The sequence below is a fragment of the Fukomys damarensis genome, unplaced genomic scaffold (genome assembly GCF_012274545.1).
Source record: "Fukomys damarensis isolate Sample0158 unplaced genomic scaffold, DMR_v1.0_HiC HiC_scaffold_7, whole genome shotgun sequence".
Lineage (NCBI taxonomy): Eukaryota > Metazoa > Chordata > Mammalia > Rodentia > Bathyergidae > Fukomys > Fukomys damarensis.
Genome location: NW_022900919.1, coordinates 18,804,384 through 18,823,548, shown reverse-complemented (window position 1 = coordinate 18,823,548; position 19,165 = coordinate 18,804,384). Strand labels below are relative to the sequence as shown.

Below are 19,165 nucleotides of genomic sequence, written 5' to 3'. Positions count from 1 at the left end.
AAAGCTTCAAGAAGTGAGGAGAGGCAGCCCATGAGAGAAGCCGTAAGAGCTGTAAACACCACCAATGCCATAGGGACAGGGCTATCTATACCCTTTGGAGTTTACATCTTACTGCAGCTTACCCTGGGATATTGGACTTATAGTTGTAGGATTTAATGTTTTTCTGCTAGGTTTTGGTCTTGCTTTGGTTCCATTGGTTTCTACCCCCTTATTCCTTCCCTGTGCCTTTGTATGTCAGCAGTGTTTAACATTCTTTTTGATTTTCACAGGGGCTCACAGCTAAGAGTTTGCCTTAATTCTGAGAGATTTTTGATTTGAACTCTTCAGCAATGCTAAAATTGTTAAGACTCTGGTAACTTTTAGAGATGGACTAAATGCATTTCACATAAAGAGATGAGCATGAATCTCTTGGGGGCCAGGGGTAGAATGTTATGGTTTAGATCTAAATGTCCCCCAAAGCTTCATGTGCTTGGAAGTGGGAACTTTGGAAAGTTATTAGATTATGAAGGTTTATAAATCATTTGCTTTTCAGAGGTAGTGTCTGGTCAGAAGCCGTGGGTCAATGTGCTCATGATAAGGAAAGCTGTATCTCCTTACCTGGCTATTCCTTTTATTCTCCCTACTTCCTGTCTGCCCTGTTGTGAGCAGCTCTCTTCTGCCACGCCATCCCACTTTGGAACCTTTAGACTATGGACTGAAATATAAGCCAAAATAAACTCCTCCTTTAAATTGTGGGTGTTTCAGCAATGAGGGAAGTGACTAATATGCTTATAATATAAATTAAAATTATAATTATGCTGAGGTTAAAAATGCCAGAAGAATGGGTAAATTTCCTATGCCTATCGCCTGATCTTATTTAGAATATACATAATCTTGGAAAATAGTTTGCATGTAATGATGACATATGCGTTCATCTTGATGCCATACTCCTGTTCAAGGTCATGTCACCTGTTCTGAATCTTGGCAACAACACTCCCGGTGGCCTTCTAGCCACCTGCTCCCTCATCCACTCTGCCAATGGAGGGATAATCTCAAAACACAAAGCTGGCCACGGCCCTCCCCTGCTTGGATCCTTGATTGGCCTGGGAGGCTAGCCATACCTTACTGCTCACCTAACTTCTGTATCAGCTGCAATAAACCTAACCCACTGGCTCAATTCCACTCCAGATAGGCACATTTCCTGCCAAAGTACCACTGTTTGTATTTCCTTTGTCTGGGATGCTCTGCCACACCCAGGTGTCTTCCTGGCCAGAAAGTACTGGTCTCTTGGGACTCACTTCCAATCAGGCTCTCTGCACCGCTCTGTCCTATCAGCCAGGTAGCTTGGTTAATCTGAAAGCTCTTTCCAAGCACACCTCTCCCACCACTCCATTACCTCTGGGTCTGTCCCCAGGGGATTTTGATGCATACTTGCTGAAATAACACTAAATCTAAAGAGAGAAATATATTTAAAAAATAATATGTAACATGATAATGTAAATTTGGCTATAACATGATTGGCATTTGGCTACTGTCATCAGCCCACTTAAACATCCCACTTAACTCCCTTCTCAGACAGGTGGAATAAAATCTTCAAAGGATATGTATGTGTGTGTGTGTGTGTGTGTGCACACTTGAGCGCATATGCATATGTAAGCAGATGTCCTGGAATCCCTTGGGACTTTCTCTATTCAATGTAAGGTTAATTGTGCACAGCAGAAATCTCATCTTTAATTTTATGACAATACCACCTACTGATAAAAACATTATTTTTAATTAACTTCACAATAATACAACAGCAGGATTTACAAAGTTGAGTTTTAGGTATGTATTTACTATGGTGGAGTTTTACTGTTTGTTTCTGTATGTTTAAAACTTATCCACGGACTATAAGAAAAAAAAAGCCAGAATATTTGTTTCATCACATCACCTATATCAAGAGGAAATATGGACCCAAGTCATAAAATATTTTGAATTTTATATAAACATGCAAACACTAAAGAGATGCTGCTAAAATGGTACACGGGAGAATATGACTTACCTAAGTATCTACATGGTAGTTAGTCTGAAAAATGTAGCTGCCTATAATTCCACTTAGGTTCCTGTCTCCAAAAGCCATTCTCCATCCTGTCAGGAGCCAGATTCCCTGCCTGTGAATCCAGACCAGCCTGGGGCTGTTGGGAAGATAGAATGTTGGGAAGGACTGCTGAGGGGATCTGGACCTGGCCCTTAAGAGACCTGGCAGCTTTTGCTTTTCCTTCCCGGGAAGCCTGACTACCTGGTGTGAGGGGCCATCCAGAAGGAACTTGGAGAAGGACAAAAGGAACTGAGAGTTGTGTGCATTTTAAATTTTACAGATACTGTTATTGTCTCCTTCCTAAAGATGGGTCAGTTTACATTCTCACCAATAATGCATGAAGAGACCTGTCTTCTTCATCCTCATCAATAATTGGCATTACCAATCTTTTGCATACTAGCTAATTTAATGGGTAAAAATGGGCATCTCATTTTAATCATGTTTCTTAAGGTTGATTGATCCAAGCTATGGTTTAAAAAACCCTTTCTTATTGGAATTTGCATTTCCTTGATTCATATATTTATTAGTTATTTGTATTTCTCTTCTGTGATTTATTTTTCCATTATATTTTAATATTTTTCCTGTTAATTTATAATACTTTTTATTGTCCCATTAGGCCATTATTCATTATGTGTCACAAAGGTTTTCTCCAAGTCAACTGTATATCTATCTTAGCTTTATCTTTTACCTTTACATAATTTTTATACTTTGTAGTTAAATGTGGTAGTTTTTTAATTCAAGCCTTTAAATTTTACATGTTGCTTTAAAAAGAGCTACTTGATACCAATTACAAAGATGTCTCCTCATACTCTTACAGTTTAGAGGTGGATGGGGTGGCTCATACCTGTAATCCCAGTAACTCTGGGAGACTGAGGCAGGAGAACCACCAAGTCCAAGCCTAGCTTGGGCATCTTAGACCCGGTCTCAAAATGAAAAGGGTTGGGAATGCAACTCAATGAGAAAACTGTGGGTACTGAAAAAAAGGAGTATTATCCTTAAATCTACTTATTCATGTAAAGGAAACAGCTAATTCATTTTTTCATAATGGAAGAACTAATTTTTTTATACAATAAATGGTCCGCCACTCCCTACTGATTCCAACTATCATTTTTTAATATATATCAAGTTCCCAATTATTTAGATTTGTTTCTATACTTTCTATTCTGGTTCATTCATTCATTTGTCTATCCATGTCCCAATATCACTGCTTTAATTAATACAGGTTTACAGGATATTCTGAGTTGATACTGTAGGCCACCTTCACTATTCTTTTTCAAAAAATTACTGGTGGGTTATTTTATTTTCTAGATGAATTAGAAGATTTGATTATTTAGTGCCATAAAAATTTTTGGATCTTTGATTGGAAACATACAAAACATGTACTGATATCTTTATAATATTGACTTATCCCATCTAAAAACATGGTGTACCTCTTTTACAGGTTCTACAATAAAACTGTGTAACTTTCTTTATATTTTGCCGAGTACTCAATTTGACTAGACTCATTTGCATATATTTCTATATGTAATTTTTAAAGCTATTTTGAACAGCTGAAGCAGCTGGGTATGCTTTGCTCCTAACTCCATGAAAGCAGGAACAATACCTTCTATTTCTTCACTAATCCATATGCTATTTTGCTCAATGTTGGGCTGTGGCCTGTGCTTAATAAATGCTTGTTCCTAAGAAATAAACTTGATCACAAAAAATATAGAGGGCAGCCTCTCTCTATCTTCTGAACATATTTATAAGCAACATCTGGCTTTATTAGCAGAACTGCCCAATGGGAAAGACTGCAAGGGAAAATCTGGACCTCCCGCTACCCATACACACACACAGCCTCTGGGCAGATGGAACAAGGACAGATGGCTGCCAGGCTCTTTTAAAGAGATGGAAAAATGAAGCTGACTAATGCCCTTCTTTGCCCTAAATCAGTGGGTAACCAATTCCTCCTTGTGGTACCTGGGTCCCTTGGCTGGAGATCAAACTATTTCATAGCTAGCTGGTAAACTCAGGGTTGGCTGCTTTCCCCTTTGGTTTTCTCTCATACCTCTCTAACAAACTGCCACAGGATCTGGCACATAGTGGGTGTTTAGGATACTGTATCTGAGATTGATTGCTCATATTGTAGCAATTCACTTCTTCTTACCAACCTAAACAACCATCAGCAGCTACTTCCTGTCATTTTGAGTTCCTATCAGATAGGATGCTTTGATTAAAGCAACAAAACCTGACTCTAAATTAACAAGGGACTAGAAGGGAGGCTGGAGTGGTCCCTCAAATGGACAAGACGCTAGAGAGGGAGGTGTGAGAAGAGAGGAAAAAATCAGGGGGCTGCTTCAGGGATGTGCTCTTTATACAGAAGTTCCCTTCACTCCTTTCAAGAATCAATGTCACAGCAGTGAGGTGTCTGGAGGAAGGGATACCTTGCATTTGGGAGTGGGGAGTGGGCAGAGCACTTTGTTTTAGTATCTGCATGCCGTGGGAGAGAATTTTGCCAAAGCAAATTTGTATACTCTCAAAAGAAGGATGGATGTTTAGCAGCCAGAGAGTAAAGTTTGGGGCTGGATTCATGTTCATTTTTCAAGAGGCTTCTTCAGTGCTCCCAGCACTCCACAGCTCATAGCGCACCAGCATGTTCCTACCTAGTTCCTCCAGTGTCCCCCGATTCCTGCTGTCCCAGTCCCCAAACCTGCTCCCAACCTTAGCATTTCATGTGCTTCTCCCCAAAAGTGCTTACTTGTGGCATAACCACCTGCTTCACCTATAATACAGCCCAATAAGAAACAGGCAATGCTCAAGTTTTTTTTTTTTTTTTTTTAATTACTTAAGTTAGCACTTATCTTCCTAGAAGCAAATCTGCCCACACCAGTTACTATTCTTTCTTTAAAGAAGTAGTGCTTTTAAGATCCTGGTCAATAATCTTAACTGATCTCAGCACACTTTGAACCTACTACTTTGTCCCCATCACTTTTTAAGGTAAAATTCATTATCACATGGAAGGAACTATTTGAAGGCATACAATTCAGTGGTATTTATTTATTTAGAGACAGGGCCTTGCTATGTAGTTTAGGTTGGTCTTGAACTTACTATGCAGCCCAGGCTGGCCTCAAACTTGAGGTGCTCCTCTTGCCTCGGCCTCCTGAGTGCTGGGATTAAGGTGTGCACTATCATACCTGATTACTTCAGTGGCATTTGGTATATCCACAACACCAGACACTGATCATATCTGCATAGTTCCAAAATATTTCACCACTTCAGAAAGGACCTTCCACATATTAAGCAAATGCTCTCTAGTTCCCCTTCAGCTGCTGGAAAACACTGATGTGCTTCAACAGACTGACATTCTGCAAATTTCTATAAATGGAATCATACAATATGTGCCTTTTTATCCTAGGATTTTTTACTTAGCATGTTTTCAAGTTCATCCATGCTGTTAGATGTCATTGCTAATTTATTCTCCTTTACCTCTGTACATTTCAATGTTCGCGTATATATGACATTTGGTTTGTCCATTCATTACTTGATAAACATTGGGTAGTTTCCACCCTTTTTGCTCATTATATCTGCCATCGTGAACAGCACTGCTATGAACATTTGGGGACAAGTTTTTGTTTGAGTAACTATTTTCTGTTCTTTGGGGTATGTACCTACAAGTGGAATTTCTATGTTTAACTTTCTAAATTTCATATTCCTACCAGAAATTTTCCCACATTCTCACCATCACTTGTTTTTTCCTATTAAAAAAATCATGGTCATCCTAGGGGATGTGAAGTGGCAGGTCATTATGTTTTTGATTTACATTTTCTTTATTACAAATGGTGTCAGGCATTCCTATCTTCTTAACTCTAGGCCATTTCCTTCCACTGTATCTCTGTTTTCATCTCTATTTCTAATGTTGATCACAATTTTTAAAAGGTGAATTAGTCAGCTGGGTGCGGTGGCACACGCCAGTAATCCCAGCACTTGGGAGGCTGAGGCAGGAGGATCACTGTGAGTTCGAGACCACCCTGGGCTACATAGTGAGTTCCAGGTCAGTCAACTACATAGTGTTGATCACAATTTTTAAAAGGTGAATTAGTCAGCTGGGTGCGGTGGCACACGCCAGTAATCCCAGCACTTGGGAGGCTGAGGCAGGAGGATCACTGTGAGTTCGAGACCACCCTGGGCTACATAGTGAGTTCCAGGTCAGTCTCAACTACATAGTGAGACCCTGTCTCAAAAAAACCAAAAAAAACAAAAAACAAAACAAACAAAAAAACACTACCTGTTGTATTGTTTAGGATTGACTAAAAGTTGGGAGAATAATCTAGTTTTCATAAAAACATTTAGACTTGCATAATGTACCATAAAGAACTGGACTTAGTGGAACTAATAGCCACAGGAGAACTTACTATTAGCTGATGCTATGGTCATAATACTTGTAATAGGCAAAAAAAGAAAAAAAAAGTGATCTCTGGTTCCAAGCTTTACAGTAGAATTTAGGTGGAAAACAACCCTAATGAAGAAAAATTACTGTATTGTAGGAAAAGTAACTCATCATGGAATTAAATTGGCTTTCGAGATTTTGTTCCAGAAAATATTTCTCATGGAAAACTCTTAGCCAGGCATGGTGATGTGCACCTGTAATCCCAGCCAAGCAGGAGGACTGGTTGAGCCCGGGAGTTAGAGGCCAGCCTGGGTAACATAGTGAGACCCTATGCCTCAAAATAAAATGAAATAAATAAATTCTTTGATATTAGCATAACTGTGATGCAAATATTTCTATTCAGATATTAAGTATTTCAAATCTCAATGAGAGCGCAAGTGTTTAGATTCTAGCTCATTCTCCACTCCTCCTCCCCAGACCAACCTGAGACCAGAGATCAACAAAGGAGATAGGTGAGACCCTACACAGTGGGGGAGACCCTACTTCCAAGGGCTGCAGAGGGGCTGGGCAGGCTTTGTTTCTCCCCCATGACAAGGGATGAATAAGGCTCACACTTCACAGAGAAACAAGGAAGGGGAGGAAATAGTTACTGTGCTCCAATTACTTACAAGAACACTTACAAGAACGACACACACAGCAGGACAAAAGCCACCAGGATCTTACTATAGCCCAGAAATGACATCACGCGGACTGAAACCTGGGGCCCTCCCTTAGTGACTTAAGGCACATTAAGGATATTCCCCCAACAAAGGAAGCCTTTTAACAAAGGATACCAGGGATGTTTGAGGTACTAATTAATCATGGCTCTATCATCATGAATTTATTTACTTTTTTCTTTGAACAGAGAACACGATGAATAAAGTTGCTTTTTTATTCAGCTACAACACTGGATGGTTTTTCAAAGTCTTTTTTGGGGTACACATCTGATTTGCTTTTGATACTGATTTTGTGAAAATGGGCTGTTGTTAATTCTCTTTTATGTAGAGGTTAAATGGCTTGGTCTCAGTCATACTGCAGAGCAAAGATTCACACTGAGGCCTTAACCACTGTGTCCAGAGCTTACTTTGTGATCAAACAGACACGAAGTGGACAGATAAATGCTTTCATTCCAGAGACTCAACTAGTGATCTTAAAAAAATTGGCTCTACTACAGCCAGTGTAAATGGGGCTTGTCATAGCTTACATAGTCAAAAGCCAGCCTCTAGTTTAAAAATAGATCAGATTAGCATGTGCATATTCTGGTGTTGGCCATTTTAAAGGCTGACTCCAAAAGACTTTTCAGAAATACAAAGAGCCCTGGTAGTTGTTCCTGACAGACATCTGCTTCCTGAGGACCTGGTGAACAGTGACATCTAATCCGAAGCTGGCAATGAATAGGAGAAAGGACAAACAGCCCACGGTCTTGCCTTCAGCAAGAATGTGACAAGAGTCGTGGCAAAGGAGGATCATTCTGCAGTAACTCTTTTCTCCTATTGCAACTTCTGTTCTCTTATCCAGGTTATTCTGTTTTTATGATGGGACCACATCTCACCTGCAGCCTGCTTCGCAAGTTAGAAGATGGAACTAACAACTATAATCATGTAACACCCTCTGGAAGGGACACACTTTCTCTCAAGTGCAGCTTGGACAGTTCCCCTCCAGTGCCCAGCAGGTGGCTGGGGCTGCCACTAGGCTCAGATGGCTTTGGTGCCTTGAGGCTGGGGCCACATGGTGAAACAAACAAAGGGAAAAGACAAAACCATATGTTTAAATGGAAGGATGTAGCAAGATGGTCTCTGTTAGCTAGGCCTAATGACACATGCCTATAATCCTAGTCCTCTGAAAGGCAGAGTAAGGAGGACCACAAGTTCAAGTTTAGCCTGGCAACTTGGTGACTTAGTGTAACCATCTCCAAATAAAACATTTTTTTTTCTAAAGGATAGAGGGTATAGCTCGGTGTGAAGGCACTAAGTTCAATCCCCAGTGCTGGGGAAAAAAAAAGTTTCCTTTTGCAGGAGAGGTACACAAGCCCTGGCACTACCAGCAGGAGGTGAGGTCTGGACCACAGGACAGAGGCTTGTGTTCAGGGCCAGCAGGAATGAAGCTATGTCTGCGCTCAACTGTTTGAGAGACCTTTCTGTTAGGGAACTGATCATGGTAAAGTATGCTGTGACGCTGCCTCACAGGCTGCATTCTCCTGGTACATCTTGGCTCCTGAAATGACCTCATGCCCTCATCTCTGGTTCCCCTCCCCACCAAGGCCACAGTGGTCCAGGAAGTTGAAACCTGTGTCTGCAGGACTGGGCCCATAAAAGCAATCTGGCCTGTGATAGGTTAAAAGTAACTCACTCCTCATAAATAAACAATAGCCCACCCCCAAAATGATAAAAGGACCTTCCTTTCTTTCTCTCTCCTCCTCTCTCTCTCTCTCTCTCTCTCTGTCTCTCTCTCTCTCTCTCTCTCTGTCTCTCTCTCTCCTGCCTCCTGCTTGCCTCTCGGTGCGTGAGTGGCCTAATTGGGAAGGGGCACCCAAAAGGGCACACAAACCCCCTTTCACTTTCTCTTTCTTGATATGAATCTGTATAAATTAAATGTGCATAAAACTTCACTGTATGCTAGAAGGCACATAAAGGCAATGTTAAATACTGGAAAGTTCAGAAGAGGTAAGGAATACATCTTTGCTCCCTGTTGCAGAAATTCAAAGGTATGGGGGAGAAGGAACACAAGGCACAGGGGAGAACTACTTGTCTGCAGGATTCCTGAGGTGTCCACAGCCAACTCCAGTGCTCACCTGAACTCATTCCTGAGATTTACTTAAAAGGCCACCTGGCAAGACGGGTGACCATCTCTTGGAAGTTTGTGATTATGAAATGTTAGCAATGCAGCTTTTCTGTGACCTCTGTGGTACAGTCCCAGCCCTGACTTGGTTCCTTAACAGGCTGTTTAACTCTACAAATTCAGCTCTACCACTGCACACTCTGCCCTGCAGAATCCAGGCCCAAAGGGACACTATGGTGACAGGGACAAGAAGCAGAGGAGTGCGCTGTCCTGGCCCGCTCTCCCAGGGGGAAGTTAGCTCTCTGTCAGGGCTACCAATCTCCCTGCGTCCCACCTCTACCCTTGACTCCAAGCTGCTGATTCCTTGCTGGCTTTATGCCAGGACACTTGGAAGGCTCACGCTCGGGGCTAGCTGGGCTGTCAGGAGACATGTAAGGGGTGATTGAAAAATACCAAAAACATTAAAAAAATATTGCTGTAAGTTTATTGCCATGTTGCCAAGAACAATGGGATAAGTGTGTTTGAAGCCAGGGAGAATATTCTGAGGGGGATTCACAGCAATGTGTATTTTGTAGTAACACTTTCTTTAAATGTAAAGCTCACTGTAGTTGTTGATCACCCTGTGTGCGCTAAGTTTCCAGAGATGCTGCCCCTTAACAGGCCTCCACGCTATGCAGAACACACACAGGGATGGAGAATCAAACTTCATTTCCAGGATAACAGTTGTCCACCAAGAGGAGGTGATCTTTTCACTGACCCAGGGATGTGTTCTGAGAGTGGTACATGTGGGGAGAATGCCTACCTAGGAGAGCACCGTCAACCCCCAGCACCACCTATAGCAGTGATGGGCTGAGCCTGCCTGCCTCAGCTTTTCTGTTGGCTCTTACAGATTGATGCAACAAAACTCAACAAATGTGGGTGCTAAACAGAAAGTGGAGTGAGACACAGTGCCTGCCCTTCCAGGGCTTGTACTCTGGAGTTGGGGACATGACAGTCACCTGAGCAGCTGCTGTCAAAGCCAGGCACACAGACGTAGGATGTTCTTTTCTTTTTTTCTGACGAGTCTCACTAAGTTGTCCAGTCTGGACTCGTGATATTTCTACCTCAGCTTCCCAGGCATGCCTGGCTGGGCAGGAAGGTTTCTGAGCATCTGGTCAGTGGCTGGGCTGTCACACTCCTCACAGAATCTCCACAACTCTGAGCAACATCACCGTCCCCATTTTACAGATGAGAATGACAGACTGGACCCTGGTGTCACACAGCGAGGACAGAGAGGGCATACACTGACCCAGGCCACACACGAGGCTCCCCAATCCCCCAGCCAGAAGGTAACATCTTTGTGCCTGTGTTTTCTTGTCTGACTGTCAAAATACTCAATTACATCATGTTTCTCCTTGATAATTGAATTTGCTTTTTTGTTTTGTTTTTGTGGTACTGGGGATTGAACTTAGATCCTTTGCCCTGAGCTATATCCCTAGCCTTTTTCCTTCTTACTTTCCTCCACTTTTCCCCTCATTATTTCCCTCTGTTAGGATAGGAGGAGGAGGAAACACAGCAGAGGCAGGAGCTCAACAGGACAGGTTTATTGCAGAACAAACCTGAGAGGAACCACTCTGGCACTAGAGACCAGACCAGCTGCTCTCATACAGGCTATTGGGTCTTTAATAGGGTCACAGGGAGGGAAGAGTTCAGTGAAAGGGGGCTGTGGCTACCTACCAAAGATGCTGGCCTAAGGGCAAGGCTTAAGAAAGGTCAAGGATGAGGCTTGGGTATGTGCAGGGAGAAGCAGGACTGAATAATGATATAGGTTGATATCAACAGCAGGGCCGATAAAGATATGAGTCCCCGGGTGCAGGTGTGCAGGGGGCGGTTTAGAGGCTCTCTAGTCAGGATGGTAGTGGTTAGATTTCTTCACCCTCCTCCTTCCTCTCTTTTTCTTTTTTAAATTTTAAGACAGGGTTTTGCCAGCTCTCTAAGATGTTCAGGCTAGGCTCAAGCTCACAATCTTCCTGCCTCAGCCTCCCGATGTACTAGCGTTATAGGCATATACTACTACACTTGACAAAACTTTGTAATTGAATTTGTTGAAATTTCTCTATGGTGTTTTCACATGAATCCAACAGAAAGCCATTTCTTTGTCTTTACGTGTTTTTCACACAACTGCCTTCTGATGTTAGTGTTTTGGTTTTTTTTTTTCTCTCTCTCTTTTTCTGCAGAGATACATCTACAGAGTCATTATCTGAATCCTCACATTCAGTTACTTCTAATTAATATGAGGCCAGAATGTTAATAAAATCATTCTGAGGTCATGAGACCCTGGAGAGTGATGACAGAGTGGGAGAGGACAGAGATGCTTCTTAGGATGACCAGTGTCTCATTTGGGGGAACACTTTTAATGAGTGTGAATAAACTCGGTAGATTGGATATCAGTGGTGGAGGACACCAGGAGCAACGGTTTTTATCAACCCTACAGGACTGACCTTCCTTTGTGTGTGTGTGTGTGTGTGTGTGTGTATCAGTGTGCACTCGTGTTCAAGGTAGGTGAGAAAGTCAGGAAGGGGCAGAACCTTTAGTGTTTAGGGGATGTTTTTTTTTTGTGTATGTGGTACTGGGGATTGAATTCAGGCCCTTGTGTTTGCAAGGCAGACAGTGGAACCACTGAGCCAAATCCCTGGCCCCTAGGGGATGTTTTATAGATACTTATCCCAGATCTAAGGCTGCCTGAGCCTCCCCTCCACAGGTCTAGAGCCTGGAACTCCTGCTGCCCTTACTGGATTGCCTTTCTGACTCCCTTTCCAGATGGTCTGACCCAAAGCCAGAGGGCAACAGCAGGTCTGCAGGACTTTCCCTATCCACTAGGCCACAGTCCCCTAGAAGCCCCTTCTTTCTGGGAGGCAGCTGTGGTACCCCTGTATTTGTACCTCAGCGTCCTGCTGGGAAGGCAGGGTGGAGGCTGGGGCAACTTCCTCACCAGCTTCAGGGATAAACATCTTGGGCCTTTGTCTCATGTACAGCTTCCCAAACACCCATTAATAGGCACGTCAGAAATATGCTTTGAACGCAGCCTTTTCCCCCAGGGGAGACAAATGCTTGGTCCCAGCTGCTGCACATTACATTTGTGCTGTTGCTAAATGTTCTATTCCTGATTTGCAGAATTCTGTACAGGAAAATTCCAGCGCAGAATCTGTTCCCCTTCTGCATGAAATGACCAAGAGCGGCCCGAGGAAACAAGATAGAAACAAATCCTCTGAGCTCGTGGCTGATTCCTGACTAAAGGAAGAAGGGATCACTGGACCAAACTGGAGCCTGTGGGGGAAGCTATTAAACATACATATTAGGGTGAAGGGGGTGAAGGGAGGGCAGGGGAATGGGGAAAAAATAAGAGCCAACATATATCATGTAAAGGTACAAGATCCCAATGAAAAATGTAAGTGTATTGTTTGCCTTAAATGTACCAATAAATTTAATGGAAAAAGACACACACAGACAACATGCATATTGCTGGGAATTTAGCTCAGTGCTTCTGGCGCCTGCCTTGCAAGCGCAAGGGACTGAGTTCGATACCCAGTCCAAAAACAAAACAAAACAGAAACCACCAAAACCAAACCAAAACAAAACAAAACAAAACAAAAAAAAAAACACACACATATTAGAAAAGAACAGCGAGTTCCAGTAAAAATCACTGAAAATGAGAACAAACTTATTTGCTCCAAGGGAAAAAAACCTTGACCTTATAAAGTTAAAGAAAAACCCAGTTAAAAATCTTTAGAATTGTATTCACATGTTAAAAGCATCTGATCTCATTATCTTCCTGTTACACACAGCAGTTAGGCCTGGCCACGCCCCTCTGTATGCAGATGCACACACAATCCTCATGTATAACTGCATCTCGCCCTGGTTTTTTACTCTGTTGCAGCTCAATGAGAGACTTCAGGGTTCCACCTGACTAACATTACCGATTGAAGGGACAGTCCTGCCAACAGCTGGGAGGATGCACCTTAGCTCCTGGAACCAGGCTAACAAAGTGCTGAGCTCAGATCTCTCAAATGCACTGTTTGCCAGACTTTACCTGGACAACACCGTTCTCTGCCTAACCTTTCCTAATGCAAAACTACAGATTTGAAAAAACTGCTTGGGCTGAGCAAACAAGCCACGTTGATACACGGAACACAGAACACCTTTGTTTGGTGCCTGCTGCCCCCACCCACCCAGTCATCTCTCTCCTGTCTGGAGGACACATACAGAGAGGCCAGTCACCTGCTTTGTCCAAGCCAGGCTTGCTATTTGACTACTTCCCAGATCAAGGCCACCTTTGAAATCTGTACCAGGCTCGGGAGAGGAGAGATAAGACAGGAAAATCCCATCAAATCTCCCACTCTTCCTAGTGAGGGAAAACTGGAGTATCTAAACGTGAAGCTTCTGGATTGCTTACATGGAAAACTTTTTAAAGAACTCTTTAATTAAGAGATGACTGTAGGACTTAAATGTTGACATTTGACATCAGCACTCAATACTCTATCTTGCCTGCCTTCTGTGTGCAGAAGATGGCACACTATGATATTAGAAAAGGAGATGGAGTCTTAAAATGCTTAATAAAAATTATGCTTCCTTTGTCAGTAATTATATAGATCATTACTAAGAAGCCACACTTAAATCCTGACTCTATTCTTGTTCCCAGGGAGTTCACAATCGTGAGATGAGGAGTAAGAAGGAAACTTCATAACACTCTTTAGGCTCAAGGGACTTGAACACATGGACCTACGCTGAAAAGAACATCACAAACACATCAGTTCTCTTTGGGTGACCTGTAAACTAAACAGGTATGCAATAATGACAAGAGGATTTCTATATTTGGAATTAAACAATCATTCAAAAGTTCATGTGGGAAAATAAGGCAGCTTTAAACAGCCAAGGACGTTATGAAAGAGAAGAGTATCAAGAGGGTACCTGCATCGCCCTATGGCTCACAGTAAAACATACTATTCGATCACAGCCTGCCAATGGTATATATTCAGGATCAAACATGTAAAAGGCTGGAATACACCTAAATAATCCAGGAAATTCAACTGGAGAAAAAGGTAGCATTTGAACAAACGGAGTAAAGATGGATTGTTCGATAAATGGTGTGGGGCAAAGGGCAGCCTTCTAGACAAAAGGTAAGTTGGAGCCACACCTCACGGCAGAATGAATTCTGGAAGGATCAAACATTTCAAAATAAAAACGAAGTCCTACCTGTGGTGGAAGAAATATCAGGAGAAAATTTAATAATCCCGTAGTGAAGAAGACCTTTCTAAGGAAACCAGAAACTCCAGGAGCCAAAAAAGAAATGACTGAAAGATTTGACTATACACACGTTTTTAAATATTCTGCATGGCAAATGCTATCATGGGCAAAGTCAAAAGACAAATGACAAATCAGGAACAAATATTTGCAATTCATATCACAAAGGGCCAGTTTCCCAGGTACAGAAAGAGCTCTTTCAAAGGATCAGGAAAAAGGCTGTTGAACAGCAGAAAAATGGTCAGAGGCTACCAAAAGGCAGTTACTACAGAAGGAAATAAAAATAGCTCTTAAGTGTATAAAAAGTTCACAGGTTCTTTCATCAAAGAAGTACAAACTAAGAAGACAGTGAGGAAATATTTGTTATCTATTGGCTTGGCAAATATCAAAAAGTAAGATTATCCTGATGTTGGTGGATGGGGTGAGAGAGACAGGTGCAGTTATACAGTGCTGGTTGGCAACAGCTAGTGATGTTTCCCATGTGCACTCCCTGTGACGCAGCAATTCCACTTCTAGGAGTTTATCTGATACTGGCGCATATCCATCATGATATAAATACAAAATAATTCACTGAAGCATTGTCAAAGCAACAGATCACAAATAAATGAAGGTGGGGGTCAGTGTTGCACTCTGGGAAGCTGAAGCAGGAAGATCTCAAGTCCAAGCCTAGCCTGGGCAACTTAGTAAGAGCTTGTCTCAAAATAAAAAATGATTGGGGATATAGCTTAGTGGGAAGGCCCTGGGTTCAATTCCCAGTAATGGGAGAAAACAAGATTATAAATAGCTCTTCCTATTCTCACTTGGAAGAATCTTTACATGATAGGATGAGAAGAAGAAGGGACAAAGATAAGAGCTTTTAGAGGGCAAGTGCAACACTAAAGGATAGAACTAATGGGCCATACAGCCACTGCTTCCTGAGCAGGGTGACCCTTGAGCAGAAATGCAGAAGCAAATGGCACTGCTGCCCTGGAGCTTTGAGCAGAGGAACAGTCCCCAGAGCTGAGAGAAGCCATGGTGATGGGCACAGGTTCACCCTGTGGAAGCGGCAGCCCTCTCCCACAGCATGGGAACACGGGTCAGCAGCTCCTCAGATGGGTGACAACTCTATCCTTGTATAGAGTTGGGGAGCTGGGGCATCAGACTTTCGTCCTTGTCTGCAGAGTACGACAAAAATCAAGCAGATGAGCATGTTCTAGAAAGTTCTGCAAAAGCAAAGTCTGTCTCTCTTCACATGTAGAACACAAACACAAAGGTCAGGGCAGGTGTCACTGTTTGATAGCTAATCTGTAGTGTCAAGTCCTACAGTTGAGAATGGCTATGGGCTATTGCTTCGATATCCCTCTGTCCCGCCTGCATTTTCTCTGGCCTCTTTCTGGAACTGATCTTACTTGGGTGTTTGATCGCCTGGGCTGATCCTGTAATTTTCTCTTCTACTTTCTACTCTGTGTCTTTTAATCCATTCTGGGGGAGATCCTTAATTTCACCTTCAAACACCTCTATTAATCTTCATGATGTCTACTCTTACTAAGTTCTCTCCTGTCCTCTACCTGCTGTGTGCACAGGCCTCATCTCTTGTCCCTGAGTACCTACCCTACAGGTTTACTTCCATCCACCTCTGCCTGTTCTCTGCCTCATTTCTTCTGCTTGTCACGTCCAGGCTTTCCTCAAATGTCCATTTCCCTCAAACATACATCTGCTCTTCCTGCAAGGTGAGGTGCCAAGATGCTGCCACAGACCCACCTGTCTAGGCAGGCCTCTCTTTTTGGGGTCCCAGCTATTCTGTTATTGGCCCCCAAATCACAGTGTTTTGGGGATTTTTTTCTTGAGACAGTCAGTTTCTCCGTAGGGGACTCCTCCCATCTGTTTGGGTAACCAGGCTGTGGCTAGGAACCGTATGAATGCAGACTCCATGGCTTGGGGCCTGATCCCTGCCTCAGACTGCCAGTTTCCCACCTGGCAGAGCAGGGCCATCACCTGTGTGAGAGGGGAGAAGAAGGGCAATTTCCTACATCCCTCTTTGGGTCACCTGACAGGATTCCCCCCTACACTTGCACCAGCCAGTGCCTCCTGGTCCTTGTAGGCTTGGGGTCCCACTTTCTCAGGTCTGTTAAGTCAGTTTGTGCTTAAAAGTTTGTTTCTTTTCTTTTATTACCCCTTTTAGTGGGGACTCAGGAAGGAGTGAAGATAAATGTGTTCAATCTGTTGCTTTCTATCAAAGCTTAATGCAGAAATTCTGCATGACAATTGTTACTCTGGGCAAAGTCAAAAGACAAATGACAAAGCAGGGACAAAATTTGCAATTCATATCACAAAGGGCTAATTTCCCTGGTACAGAAGGAGCTCTCTCAAAGGATCAGGAAAAAGGCCACTGACCAGGAATAAACAAATTAATTTTTGTTTAAATTAAACAAATGAACAAATTTATTTTTGTTTAAATTTTTTCTTTGGGTTAAAGTCATGGTAGTGGAATTAGAGCTTTTATTGCTTTATTCACAGTCTATACTTCTACCCAATAAACATTTTCTGAGCACCTACTAAGTACTAGGCACTATCCTGGGCAGGGAGGATGCATGGTAGAAGGACAACAAGGACTATAGTTGAAGAGAGCAGGGTCCAATTTCAGTTCTGAGAGCTCTGTGACTGGATAACTCACCCTGTTTTAAATTAGATTTAGTCCTATATTAAGAGGATAGAGGTGAGGAAAGGAACAGTAACACCTGTTTTGTAGGGTTGTTTTGAAGATTAAAGAAAACATATGGGGTAAATTTATGATTAAATAAATTACATTACACATAAAAAATAATGGGACATGATCCCAAGAGAGGGATCTCGACTTGTGGGTTTGTCTTGTGAGACCGCTTGTCCACTACCATCTGGTTTCTACCTTGGGTTGACACCAAGTGAGACTATGAGGCTCAGTCTTACCTGGATGGAAAAAAAAAACAAAAAAAACCATGAGAATCACTGAATTCAACGGCCAATGGAAAGTAGGCATCCATGAAACAAAAGTATTTCTCATTTTTGTTGTTAATAGTAAGTTATTCCAAAATTTATTACAGGATATAGATTTCTAGATAAATTTTTTTTTTTTTTTTTTTTTTTTTTGTATCTAGGATCGAACTCAGGACCTTGTGCTTGCGAGGCAGGCAGTGATGCCACTGAGCTAAATCCCTGGCCGAAGACTTCTAGATAAGTTTTAAGACAAATAAATGTAAATTCTTCTAATGGCAGTTTTGGAGGCTTCCTTTAATACTAGGGGCTTCTATAAATGAAGAAGAGAACCACCCAGTCTGAGTATAGAGGAGGATTTCCTTGAAGGCCTCTTCAGAGAGGGGGTATCTGTGGTCTCTGGGTAAAAGACGAGGGGACTCTAGGTGGAAGAAATGTGGAGCACTCCGATGTGTCTAGAATACAGGCATTTGGGAGAGGTGGAGGCAGGGCTGAAGCTGGACTTCACACTAACGACAGTAAGGAGCCCCTGCAGTCTAAAGCAGGGCAGAGATGTGATTAGAATGGTGCCTTACACAGATAATGTGGTAAGTTGGGCGTGGCGGTACACATCTGTAATCCCGGCACTCAGGAGGCTAGGGCAGGAGAATCACAAGTTCAAGGCCAGAATGGGCTACCTAGTGAGTATGAGCCCAGCCTGGACTACACAGGGAGACCTTGTCTCAAAAAAAATCAACCAATCAACCAACCAAACAGGAAAGAGAAGGATGGAATGAAGGAAAGAAGGGATGAAGATCAGACTGATAATACTTCCAGATTTTGCTCTGAGTATGAAATAATACTTCTGTTTCTAAGATTTTATTGTTACCAAGACTAAAGATTATTTGGTACTTATTATTTGTACCATATTTCCTCTTGTGGAAATTACCTATGCATATCCTTTACCCACTTGTACACTGAGCTTTTGACATCCAAATATATTTGTATGAACTCTGTGTTCATTATGTCCTTTGTCATGTGTATAACTGATTTAGCTAACAATATTAATATATAAATAGCTGTAATAATAGCAGCTAAACTCATACGTGCCAGGCATCCTACAAGTCACTTCACGTGCTGTCACTTTTTCTCCTCATAATGAACCTACAAAATAAGTGCAGTTACTCTCTTTCACAAATGAGGAAACAAAAACTTGGCAAGGGGAGGTTACCTGGCCAGCAGAGAGTAGAGCTGGTATCTGTGCCCAGCTGGAGGGTCTCCGGGCACAGCCTAGGCCCTAGGTCCCCAGCCTGACAGCTCCCCATATCATCCCTTTGCTAACTTCTTCTTCACTAGCTCCTCTGCACCCACCTTCCCAATCATAGGTGACATTCTCAATTCTACTGAGCCGCTCCGGTTTCCTTCTTGTCCCTCTTCCTTTCCCAGCTTTTGCGTTCTCAGTAGCTGTGTTTGTTTCTTTTCTCAGCTTTCTACTGAAAACATATCATCAAACACTTCTGATTCTTTCTGGCGAAGGTCATGGGCCTTTGGTCAGACCTCATCTTCCCTGGTTCGTGCTCTGGCACCTTTTCTTCACAGCTTTCCTTCTCTGGCTTCCATGACACTCTAGGTTTCCAATTTTCCTCTTGCTTTCCTGTCACCTGTCCCTGGCTCATGAGCTGGCTCTTCTTCTCACCGTCACCATGGCCTGCCACAGC

General features: G+C 42.6%; 1 protein-coding gene across 2 annotated transcripts in view; it reads right to left on the bottom strand.

Annotated features, from left to right (window-relative positions):
- Abhd2 (abhydrolase domain containing 2, acylglycerol lipase) overlaps nt 1-19,165 on the bottom strand; it is a 101,077-nt gene that overhangs the window by 45,812 nt on the left and 36,100 nt on the right. The window contains exon 1 of one of the 2 annotated variants that reach the window (XM_010621048.3): nt 14,472-14,541. The exons of the other annotated variant lie outside the window; for it this stretch is intronic. The gene's annotated coding sequence lies outside the window, so the exon portion shown is untranslated. Of the gene's footprint in view, nt 1-14,471; nt 14,542-19,165 lie in introns of those variants that run through there. 2 annotated transcript variants of the gene reach the window in all.